Source organism: Octopus sinensis, linkage group LG23 (genome assembly GCF_006345805.1).
Source record: "Octopus sinensis linkage group LG23, ASM634580v1, whole genome shotgun sequence".
NCBI classification, from domain to species: domain Eukaryota; kingdom Metazoa; phylum Mollusca; class Cephalopoda; order Octopoda; family Octopodidae; genus Octopus; species Octopus sinensis.
In genome coordinates, this window is record NC_043019.1 from 3,411,322 (window position 1) to 3,423,485 (window position 12,164).

Below are 12,164 nucleotides of genomic sequence, written 5' to 3' on the forward strand. Positions count from 1 at the left end.
CTTGTCGGAGTAACAAAGAAACGAGGAAGGAATCAGGTGGTCATGGGATGTATTAAAAATAACAGCTAAATCACCCTTAAATCACACTTTTTTTTTTTTGCATAATCGTTTGAATGCTTAACAGAAATTCGCCAAAATATTCTGGAAATACCCAAACATAAGTTATGAGGGGTTATGTGGAGTGCTTATACCAGAATCCCGCCACTTAATACTATCTGAATCGTTAAAAAAGAAGTGGTTAGCCACACAGCTGTTCCATATGAACCAAGGATAGCTGGACGGATCTACATAAACGGAGATTAGATGAGAAATAGCCATCAAACAAACAAAAAGGTTACGCATGGATACACATGCTGAGAAGATATAAAAGTCGTTGACAGGAGGAGTTGCTTCCCTTAGACTTGCGAGAAATACATCTTCCCTAGAAGCCTAAGCTTTTGTTGTTTGCTCGTTGAGCGAAGCGGTCTTCGTCCCATTAGTGGGAGAAGTCCGAAACGTGGTCCTTTGCTATTCGTAGGACCCGCAGAAGAAAACGCAGGTCAACCTCCGACACCGAGAGCATCGACGGATGGGTGAATGCGCATCCAGGCTCAGTGGTTGCGTAGGAAGTCGGGGACAAGAAACAGGAAGAAAGAGTGAGAGAAAGTTGGGGCGAAAGAGTACAACAGGGCTCGCCACCACCCACTGCTCGAGCGTCGCGGAGCTTTAGGTATTTTCGCTCAATAAACACACACAATGTCTGGCATGGGAATCGAAACCACGATCCTTCGACCGCGAGTCCGCTGCCCTAACCACTAGGCCACTACGCCTCCACAGCTTTTGCTGTCCAAGAACAGGAGATCGCTATTATATCAGTACTTCTCGACCGTTTTTGATCCCTTTCGTTCCTATTTTACTCACTTGGACCCTACATAGTCATTCAATGTTTTAAAAAAAAAAGCCATGCTAAGGTTTTGCCTTGAAGATTTTTTTAGCTGAATGTCTCAAATCCAATACTTATTCTAGCCATCTGTTTTGCCGGACCGTTAAGTTACGTGAGTGTAAAAAGACCAGCACCGGTTGTCAAGCGGTGGGAGAGGCGACAAATACACACACACACACGACGGGCTTCTTTCAGTTTCCGTCTAACTAGTTTAAATAATGATTCACTTATATATTTTTTTCAGTACTGGCTAATTCAAAGGTGAGCTGGCAGAATCGTTGTATCGTCGTTGGTGGTGGTAGGGGCACACACACACACGTTTTACGGTATTCGTTCCGGTTCACTACATTCTGAGTTTTAATCCTGTCAGAATCAACTTTACATTTAACGTTTTCGAAGTTGTTAAAATAAAGAATCAGCCGGAGGAGTGGCTGTGTGGTAAGTAGCTTGTCTACCAGCCACATGGTTCCGGGTTCAGTCCCACTGCGTGGCAACTTGGGCAAGTGTCTTCTACTATAGTCTCGGGCCGACCAAAGCCTTGTGAGTGGATTTGGTAGACGGAAACTGAAAGAAGCCCGTCGCATATATGTATATATATATATATATATATAATATATATATATATATATATATATATATGCGTGTATGTGTTTGTGTGTCTGTGTTTGTCCCCCTAGCATTGCTTGACAACCGATGCTGGTGTGTTTATGTCCCCGTTACTTAGCGGTTCGGCAAAAGTGACCGATAGAATAAGTACTGGGCTTACAAAAGAATAAGTCCCGGGGTCGATTTGCTCGATTAAAGGCGGTGCTCCAGCATGGCCACAGTCAAATGACTGAAAGAAGTAAAAGAGTAAAAGAGAGAGCCAAGAACTCCCGTAGAAAATAACTAACCTTATTCCTTTTAAATGAAAGACCTTTACTAAAATAGTTCTAAGAGGTATGATAAGTCAAAGGGAGATAACTATAATTTTCTTGTATGTTTCCCTTTGGGATTTGGTTTGCAAGATTCTTTATGTGAGTTCGTGTGTTGAAGCATATTCTGTTGTGTCTGGAGAGAGTCATTCTATTTTAGTGCCTTATTATTTTCTTGTATGCGTTTTCAAAGTAATTCAAATATTTTTTATTGTAAGATGGCGTTAGAAAGCCGGACAAAGTGCTTAGAGGGCATTTCGTCCGTCTTAAAGCTTCTGATTTCAAATTCAACTGAAGCTGACTTGGATCTTTTCACTTTGACCGGCAGATTTTTAAAATAATTTCTTTGTAACTGAACAATTTTAAATTGCAGGAAATTGTTGTTGACAAACTACGGCAGAAATTGTATTCACCTCAATACACGTCAATGATTGGTTGAAATTGCCGAAATGCAAGAAATTAAACAAGAAATAGCTTACAAACTACATAATTTTCTCAAGAAAGCCAAGAGAAAAAGATGTTTTATGTAACATATTCTACCAGTATACGAAGTTTTTAAAGTGAAATTCCAAAGAAGGTGTCATAGATCTAGGTTAGAAACCGGTTCTTTTCTATTGGCAAGAAATCTTGAAATAAAACTGAACGTTGACATAAAGACAAACAGAAAAATGTACGCTTCTATATATCTCCTACTTCCTACAATCATTAGACCGTTGAACTGCAGTCATGCTGGAGCACCACCTGAAGGATTTAGTGGAACAAATCGATCCCAGGACTTACATTTTTAAAGATTGGTACTTATTCTATCGATCTATTTTACCGAACCGCTATGTATGTATGTATCTGTGCAGATTTGTATGTTTTGTTTTATGTATGTATTCTCATGCATATAACAGCATGTCTTGACATAGTCTTTTACTTTTTTACTTGTTTCGGTCATTTGACTGCGGCCATGCTGGAGCACCGCCTTTTTAAGTCGAGCAAATCGACCCCAGAACTTATTCTTTGTAAGCCCAGTACTTATTCTATCGGTCTCTTTTGCCGAACCGCTAGATTACGAGGACGTAAACACACCAGCATCGGTTATCAGGCGATGTTGGGGAGACAAACACAGACACACATATACACACACACACATATATATGTATACACATATATACGACGGGCTTCTTTCAGTTTCCGTCTACCAAATCCACTCACAAGGCTTTGGTCGGTCCAAGGCTATAGTAGAAGACATTTGCCCAAGGTGCCACGCTGTGGGACTGAACCAGGAACGATGTGGTTCGTAAGCAAGCTACTTACCACACAACCACTCCTACGCCTATAAAAAGCTTTCGCCCACCAAGGTTAACATAAAAATCTGATGCCCTACCGACTGAGCTATGCTCGTATATATTAAAATGATAAACTTTTAGAAAGTTTTACAGATTTTTACAGTTCCAGTGATGGATTGGACTTGTAAATCTTCGAATCAACTTTCTCCTTTCTGGTTTTGAGAAGCCTAATTTCTCAAGATTGGTATTTAGGCAATATGTTGCATATCCCAGTGCCCCAATAATTACAGGTATAAGACTGAACATGTAACCCGGATATGTATGTATGCAGGTATATATACATGCATGCATGTATGTATGTATGTATGTATGTATGTATGTATGTATGTATGTATGTATGTATGTCGGCGACTAAACCGGCAACTCCATCAAGCTTGCTCGGTGAGGAGGGTGTTTATTGGACACCCTGCGGGATGAAAAACAAAACCCGCCAAAGGGCGAAGGAACTCTTGAGAGTCAACGGCCATCCAATAAATGTCTTAAAGCTGTATCATGCGCGGGGACATAGAAATAATAGGACTGAATACCCGTCGCGCGGTTAAACCGTTGGGAGTGAAGGACTCCTAGTCTTTGTTAGGGCATCCTTCTAGGAGAAGGTAACTCAGGTATCTGGGATAACTCTAACAGAAAACTGCGGCTCAGTGGTTACCGATGATGTTGACTTGTTCTTCTTTTCGGATTGTGGCTGCTGTTGCTTAGTGAGTGGGATTGACTCAGTGCAAAGTCTTTCCTCACTTTAAAAAAAATCTTCTTGCACAGGCATCGCACGATAACAACATTGATTACGCTTCGTGCAATGGCCATACTCGATAACGAGGGGGCAGCCACCATGTATGTATGTATGTATGTATGTATGTATGTATATACGTGTAGAACTGTAGTGTCAGTGACTTTAATAACTATGACCCAATTATGATATATCAATTAATCAAATGAGAGGTTTCAGGGTTAATGACCTTTCTGGGTCCTCCCAAATTTCTGACTCTCAGCGTAGCGTTAATATCTCACAGGTCATTGGCCGCTAAGTCACGGTCTGTCCGCATGCTTGAAACAGCGCCGAGTCCACTAGAAATATGCAGGAATCGAGAGTTGGTGTAAAGGAGGGCATCTTATCAATGCATTTCTTATTGAAAAAAATGTAATGTTTAAAATAGGCCGACTTATTTAGACGTTTGACAGCCCTTTATTAATATTTTTCTTGTTTGTCATACGTGTTGAATATCTAGGTTTGTGTGTGTGTGTGTGCGCGCGCGCGCGTTTGTGTGTGTGTTTGTGTGTGCGGGGCTGTGCGTGTGTGTGTGTTTGTGCGTGTGTGTGTGTGCGTGTGTGTGCTTATGCGTGTGTGTGTGTGTATATGCGCGTGTGTGCCTGTGTGTCTGTTTGTGTGTGTGTTTCTGTGTGTGTGCTTGTGTGTGTGTGTGTGTGTGTGTGAGTGCCTGTGTTTCTGTGAGTGTTTTTGTGTGTGTGTATGCGTAACTGGTACTTATTTAATCGACCCCGAAAGGATGAAAGGCAAAGTCGACCTCGGCGGAATTTGAACTCAGAACGTAACGGCAGACGAAATACGGCTGCGCATTTCGCCCAGTGTGCTAACGCTTCTGCCACCTCGCCGCTTCTTACCACGCTTCTTACCACACGGTCACGCCTGCGTCACTACGCAACCATACCTGGAGACTGACTATTGGTTTCTGGTGACAATGTGTATACAGATCTGCAGCAGTACAAGCTGTAATAATTTTTGTCAGAGAAACATATGAGAGAGTCTTTCATATTAAAACCACAGGGCTTTGTAGTGGATCTTGCATGCATGAAGTGAATTCGTTCCACCACAGCCAAATTTAAATTAACACTGCAACAGAACTTTTCCCACGATGGAACAATGGTTTTTCTCTGACAGCAGTTTTACATTTTCCAGATGCCCTTAGCTAGGCCGAAATAATGCCTTCACCACTTTACCCTTTCTAACCGCTTCTACTTCACCAAAAGCTAGAAAAGAGATAACAAGACCACCTACTAAATCTATTGTTCTCAATGATATATCTATCCTTCTGGATAGTTATATAAGCAAGCATACCCCAAGTAAAAATCAGTTAGTCACGGTCGTGACGACTCAACGAAGTCTGGCTGACCAGCCTTGGTCAGAGGGAGAAATGAAGTTTACCGTCAGCAACTGTGAGACAACGTCCTACACCCTACAATTCTCACTAGCTCTAATTCTGTTCTCTTACAACATCATTCTATCTCTCTCTGTAATTACTACTAAACTATGAAGAGGACACAAACACAAACTTTACTTCGTATACTTTTGGATTTATCATAACCTGCATTAAAAACTTAAAACTTCATGCATTGTCTATCTTTCACATCTTAAAGTAAGCAATCATAACAACAAATAATTATCGTTACAACTACTGACTTCGAGTTGTGTCTGGGGAGAGTCATTTTCTTTTTGTGCCTTATAATATAACACACTCACCGGTAAAATTTCCACTTTTTTCTTATTTTTTATTTTCCTAAAATTTTCGTTGCGTCTTGCAACCTTTTCAATAGTTTTGAGAGTCAAAACTATAAAATTTTAGGAAAATAAAAACTAAGAAAAAAGTGGAAATTTTACCGGTGAGTGTGTTATATTATAAGGCACAAAAAGAAAATGACTCTCCCCAGACACAACAGAATATGCTTCAACACACGAACTCATATAAAGAATCTTGCAAACCAAATCCAAAAAAGAAATACTGACTTCGACACATCCTAATAACGTTTACCAATCAATTTCTCCCGTTATAACTGGTGACCCCGACCTGGAGAATTGCAGCCTTCCTAACAACCAGAACTTTATCGTTACAAACTGGCGACCCTGAACAAGAGCATTGCAGCCTTCCCAAGAACTAACCGTCACAGCTTCACTCAGAACACCGATGGATTGGCAGACACGGTGTTTCGAGCTCCTCAATAATGAATATCCTGGACGTTCAGAGCTGTGCTGAAATTATTTATTCCGGTAGAGAAATCAGTAAACAAAGCATCTACTTCGTTTTTCTATCTGGTTTGCAAGATTCTTTATGTGCATTTGTGTATTGAAACTAATTTTGTTGTGTCTAGGGAGAGTCATTATGCCAATATACCTGTACCTGTACTTGTGGCGACATTCACCCTGGGCGGGTTGAGTCGGCTTCTTATACCACCCTCGAGGCATCTCGAACCATGGCAGTGGAAGAAGTTTCGTGGGAATATGAATTTCACAAGCGGTCCCCAACAATCCCGCATGTAGAGACATCCTGTTTGCCGCAGATTGTCGGCAGACGCAGGGACGGAACGACCGAGGAGCCGCCGGTTGCCAAAACAGACACTTCGAGGATTTTCACCAGAGCCCCGTCTGCCAGGTTGTGGCCCTAATATCACTTGATGTCAGACCAATCTGCCTTGGGTGGCCCTACCAGGAACCGAAGTTCCCGACGGCATAGCTCTGACACTATCCGTTGCCAGCGTCCCCACCACGGTGGGGAGTGGATGGACTTTTAATACACACACGCTGGTTCAGTTCCGCTCAATTATTAAATATCCGATTTTTTTGTTTCTTTTACGAAGATGTACTTGCATAGCGAGTGATTCGATCTGAGTTCGTGTGCTGAAACGAAAACAATTGCAGCGTGGAAGGTGTTTGTAAGCCATTTAAGAAACACACAAAAGCCGTTCGATTCACTTCAACATTTAAGTTTAATTTGTCAAAATATTTTCGCCGCTTTGAGACCGCGAACTGTACACTGACAAAATTCCGTGCTGCATCTCGGATTTTTGTCAATGAACAGGTCGCGATCTCAAAGCGACGAAAATATTTTGACAAATTAAACTTAAATGTTGAAGTGAATCGAACGGTTTTTGTGTGTTTCTTAAATGGCTTATAAACACCTTCCACGCTGCAATTGTTTTTTGTTTCTATTTTTGTCAAAGTTCTTCCGTTGTTTTTGAAACTTTTTCAGTGACTACCGACTCTACAAACTAACGAAAGAGCTTTGACAAAAAAAAAAAAAAAAAATTTAATCGGATATTTAATAAATGAGTGGAATTTTCTAACTAGAAAGGGTATGGCCTGGTCAGCCTGTAATGATATGCATAAGATCTGGTCATCAAATCTAAGTAGAGATTTCAAACTTAAAATCTTCAAAGCCACAGTCGAACCAATTCTACTATATGGCTCAGAAACCTGGACGTTATCAAAGAAGCTTGAGAGGCGGTTGGATGGGATTTACACTCGCCTCCTTATGAGGGCTCAATATAAAAAGTTGTAGCAAAAAATTTAGTGGTGGCCATAATTTCTATAGGATATCTTTGTATAGATAACCTTAACAAAATAATGAAAAAAAGCACTGCCAAAGCAGTAAAATGTTGATTTGTAATAAACAACATTTAATATATTGGGTCATCCCATAAATAATGTGTTTTTTTATACTTCTCCTTATGAGAGCTCAAAATCTCTCGAGGAAGCGTCATCCAACTAAAGTACAAATATATGGGAAATTACCACCTGTATCATCTCTTGTGAAAAGTAGAAGAGTCCTGTTTGCTGGACATTGTTGTAGAGCTGAAAACGAGGCAATTTCTACTCTTCTCCTCTGGACGCCATCTGCTCGCGATACCAGAGGGTGCACACTCTCCTACTCTGATGTAATCTCCGGGGATACAGGCATCCAGCAACGAGACCTCCGTGGTGCTATGATGGACCGTGAAGTCTGGCGTAACATAGTAAATTCCATTGTCTCGACCACGGTCGAACAATGATGATGATGATGATAGAATTGAACCAGCGTGTGAGTGTTAATCATATTGGCATGCTGACTCTCCGCAGACACAGCAGAACATCAATTGTTATGTGCTGGATTAAATTAATGAATACACTTGAAACAGCCTGAAGGGAAAATGAAAATTACATAAGAGCGGGGAATAGCACGTAGGAAAACCAAGTAATCTCTGTTGTCGTAAGAGCTTTGGAGTTAATACCACAGAAAGTGAGAAGATATTCTGAGCAAATAAACCTCGGTACGTGAGATTGCCAAAGAACTGGTTTGTTGGACGCTACGTATATTCAGAGATGCGATAACGGTCTGAAGTCATTTGTTGAGAGGCTTTACAAACAGTAGGTCCAACAGTAGTCAGTGGAGGTGCAATGGCCCAGTGGTTAGGGCAGCGGACTCGCGGTCGGAGGATCGCGGTTTCGATTCACAGACCGGGCGTTGTGTGTGTTTATTGAGCGAATCCAACAGTTAGTGGGGTCGCAATGGCCCAGTGGTTAGAGCAGCGGACTCGCGGGCGGAGGATCGCGGTTTCGATTCCCAGACCGGGCGTTGTGTGTGTTTATTGAGCGAAAACACCTAAAGCTCCACGAGGCTCCGGCAGGGGCAGGGGTGAGGGGTAGCGACCCCCTGTTGTACTCTTTCGCCACAACTTCCTCTCACTCTCTCTTCCTGTTTCTTGAGTAACTCTGCGATGGGCTGGCGTCCCGTCCAGCTGGGGGGAACACATTCAGTCATCCTTTAACATCTCTTATCCTTCACTCATCCTTGGATGCTAGATGTGCATCGGCAAGTAACAAACATGCAGATACTCTCTCTCTCTTTTACTTTTTCCAGTTATTTGACAGTGGCCATGCTGGAGCACCGCCTTTAGTCGAGCAAATCGACTCCAGGGCTTATTCTTGTAAGCCTAGTACTTATTCTATCGGTCTCTTTTGCCAAACCGCTAAGTTACGGGGACGTAAACACACCAACATCGGTTGTTAAGCGATGTTGGGGGAACAAACACAGACACACACACACACACATATATATATATATATATATATATATATATATATATATATATATATATATACACACATATACGACGGGCTTCTTTCAGTTTCCGTCTACCAAATCAACTCACAAGGCTTTGGTCGACCCGAGGCTATTGAAGAAGACACTTGCCCAAGGTGCCATGCAGTGGAACTGAACCCGGAACCATGTGGTTCATAAGCAAAATAATAATCACAGAAAACAGTGAATTTGGAGAAGTTTGCTATGGACTGTGAAAGCAACTTCAATAATAACTTTCTTACTGTAGTATAACTAATAATAATGACACTATAATATATTACGAGGTGAAGGGGTCGAACTGGCAGAATCATAAGCCCGCCGGGCAGCGAAACATTTTTACCACGAGAGTCCCGGACCCCGGTAATGAACTCATTTGCATACAGCCAATCAGAACTCCCCTTGACCCTGTTGTCAAGTTAACAAACACACTCTCCCAAGTAAACTCAAGATGAAGAACGGTGTTGTAAGTCGACCGATCGCCAAGTTTATGCCTGATTTTAGGAGACAAGTAATTAGATAGATTTGCATCTGTACCTATTATCAGATTTTGTTAAGGGCCCCATATGGTAAAGATGTGGATGGGGGAAAGTGTAGGTAGAGGGTGATATGTTAGAAACCCTCTCCCCTTCACGTCTTACAAAGTAAACAACGAGACAAATAACTACGCAGAGGCAGCCACGGTTGGAACAAGAACAACAAGCATTCTTAAAAGAGAAAAGAAGCATGGTCATTCCTTACCCAAGGGACCTTATCTTATCGCCCATCAATTGTTATGCACTCATAAATTAGTTTGATAGTTGAGCTCTGATTGGCTGTATGCAAATGAGTTCATAACTGGGATCCGGAACACCCGTGGGAAAAAAATTTCATCACAGGGCAGGCACTTGGTCCGGCTTTACGTTCTGATTTCAAATTCTGCCTAGGTCGACTTAACTTCTTTTTATGTTGTTCTTTTTTTTTACCTTTTGGAGTCGATGAAATAAGTACCAGGGGAACACTGTAGTCAGTGTAATCGACGGATATTTTCGGTTTGAACGGCAGTTTTTCCTAGCGGTGTCATATGAAATTGTCACCCATAATTATGACCCTAGTATCGATCTATTGCATTTCAATCTGTTTTAGGATTAGGGTTAGGGGTGGGGGGAAGGGTATATTTTTTTTCTTCAGAAATGTAAATAAACCTAATCTGTTTCTTAAACGAGGGACATATTCATACGGCACAGAATGTTTTCACCTCCAATAGACGTCATTGATTGGTTGAAATTGCAGAAATTGAAGAAAAACAACAACAAATATCTTACGAACTATAGAATTTTCTCAATAAAGCCAAGAGAAAAAGAGGTTTTATAAACACATTCTGCCAGTATACGAAGTTTAAAAGTGTTTAGTTACGTGGAAATCATTTAAAAAAAACTGCCGTTCAAACCGAAAAGATCCAAATTAAGTACCAGTTGCGTACTGGGGTCAATGTAATCGACTTACCTCCTACCCCGAAATTGCCGGCCCTTGAGTCAAAAGTTGAAACTAATATTTTACAAGGTTATAACATTTTATTAGACGTCACACAAGGTAAACAGAAATGGTGTGTTGGTGTAGAGAGAAGTAAAAACGATGACATGAATTTGCTTGACGTGTAAGTGCATGTTTCCATATAAACTTCAGACGGAAACTGGATCGTCTTGGGACAAAGTGAAAACTGAAATGTAATTACGTAGAAATAATAGCAGACTTTAACGAACGTGACTGACTTACAAATGAGAGTAATTAAAGTCTGGAATTGGTATTTAAGATTAAGTACATTATTCTGTACTATATACACGTAACTTCCTTCTGGGGGGATTTCCCCTTTTCTGTTTTTAAAGATTCTTGAGCTTCAATGTTATTGCGTTTCAATGGTTTGGTCCAATGGAAAATAAAGCCAAGAAGCTTCTGGTTCACATCCCTACCGTCTACAGTGACCGGTGTTAATCACCCGTTCATTTTAGTTTGAAATAAGGGATCTTTTCGGTTTGAACGGCAGTTTTTTTCTAGCGGTGTCATATGAAATTGTCACCCATAATTATGATCCTAGTATCGATCTATTGCATTTCAATCTGTTTTAGGGTTAGGGTTAGTTAGGGTTAGGGTTAGGGGTGGGGAGAAGGGTATCTTTTTTTTTCTTCACAAATGTAAATAAACCCAATCTGTTTCTTAAACGAGGGACATATTCATACGGCACGGAATGTTTTCACCTCAATAGACGTCATTGATTGGTTGAAATTGCAGAAATTGAAGAAAAAAAAACAACAAATATCTTACAAATTATAGAATTTTCTCAATAAAGCCAAGAGAAAAAAGATGTTTTATAAATACATTCTACCAGTATACGAAGTTTAAAAGTGTTTTGTTACGTGGAAATTATTTAAAAAACTGCCGGTCAAACCGAAAAGATCCAAAATTCTACTAGACGACGTAAAATCGAATGATAGCAACCGAAATATGTTTGGCTAGAATTCAGGACCAGCTATTTGATATGCAGTGGTTTACTTCTTGTTAATGGGTCAACGAGACTTGGATTCAATGCCATGGAAACCAAGTAACTGGTTCTAGGAGTTTGGTGATTCAAGACAGTGCTTACTTACAATTCTTTATTTTCAATTCAATTCAATTTTTATTGGCTCAAAAAGCGAAAGCAAGGCCATGTAGGGGGACATGGAGTTATGTACAGGGAGGGTGGTCATACAAAGAGTTCAGGCCATTTCTGGTCAAGAGAGTCTTTGAGCCGAGCGGTCGTCGGCATCTTCACCATCTCGTCCGGCAGCTTATTCCACGGATCCGCAACCCGGACGAAGAAAGCTCCTGTCCTTCGATTGAGATGAAATCGTCGTAGATAGAGCTTTTCGGAGTGACCCCGCAGCCCACGCTCTGGAGCAGGAGTGAAGAACACCTCTTTCGAGAGGTTACACTTTCCGCTTATGATGTTGTGAGCGAGAATGAGATCACCACGGCGTCGTCGTTTTTCGAGAGAATATTTATTGATGACTCAATCATTGAATGCGGAAAATTACAAATTACACTAGTTTTTCTAAAAATTGGATTAAATCACTCAAGTTTTTTTAAAAGAACAGAATTTTCAAAATCCATTAATATTTTAGTAATTCTATAT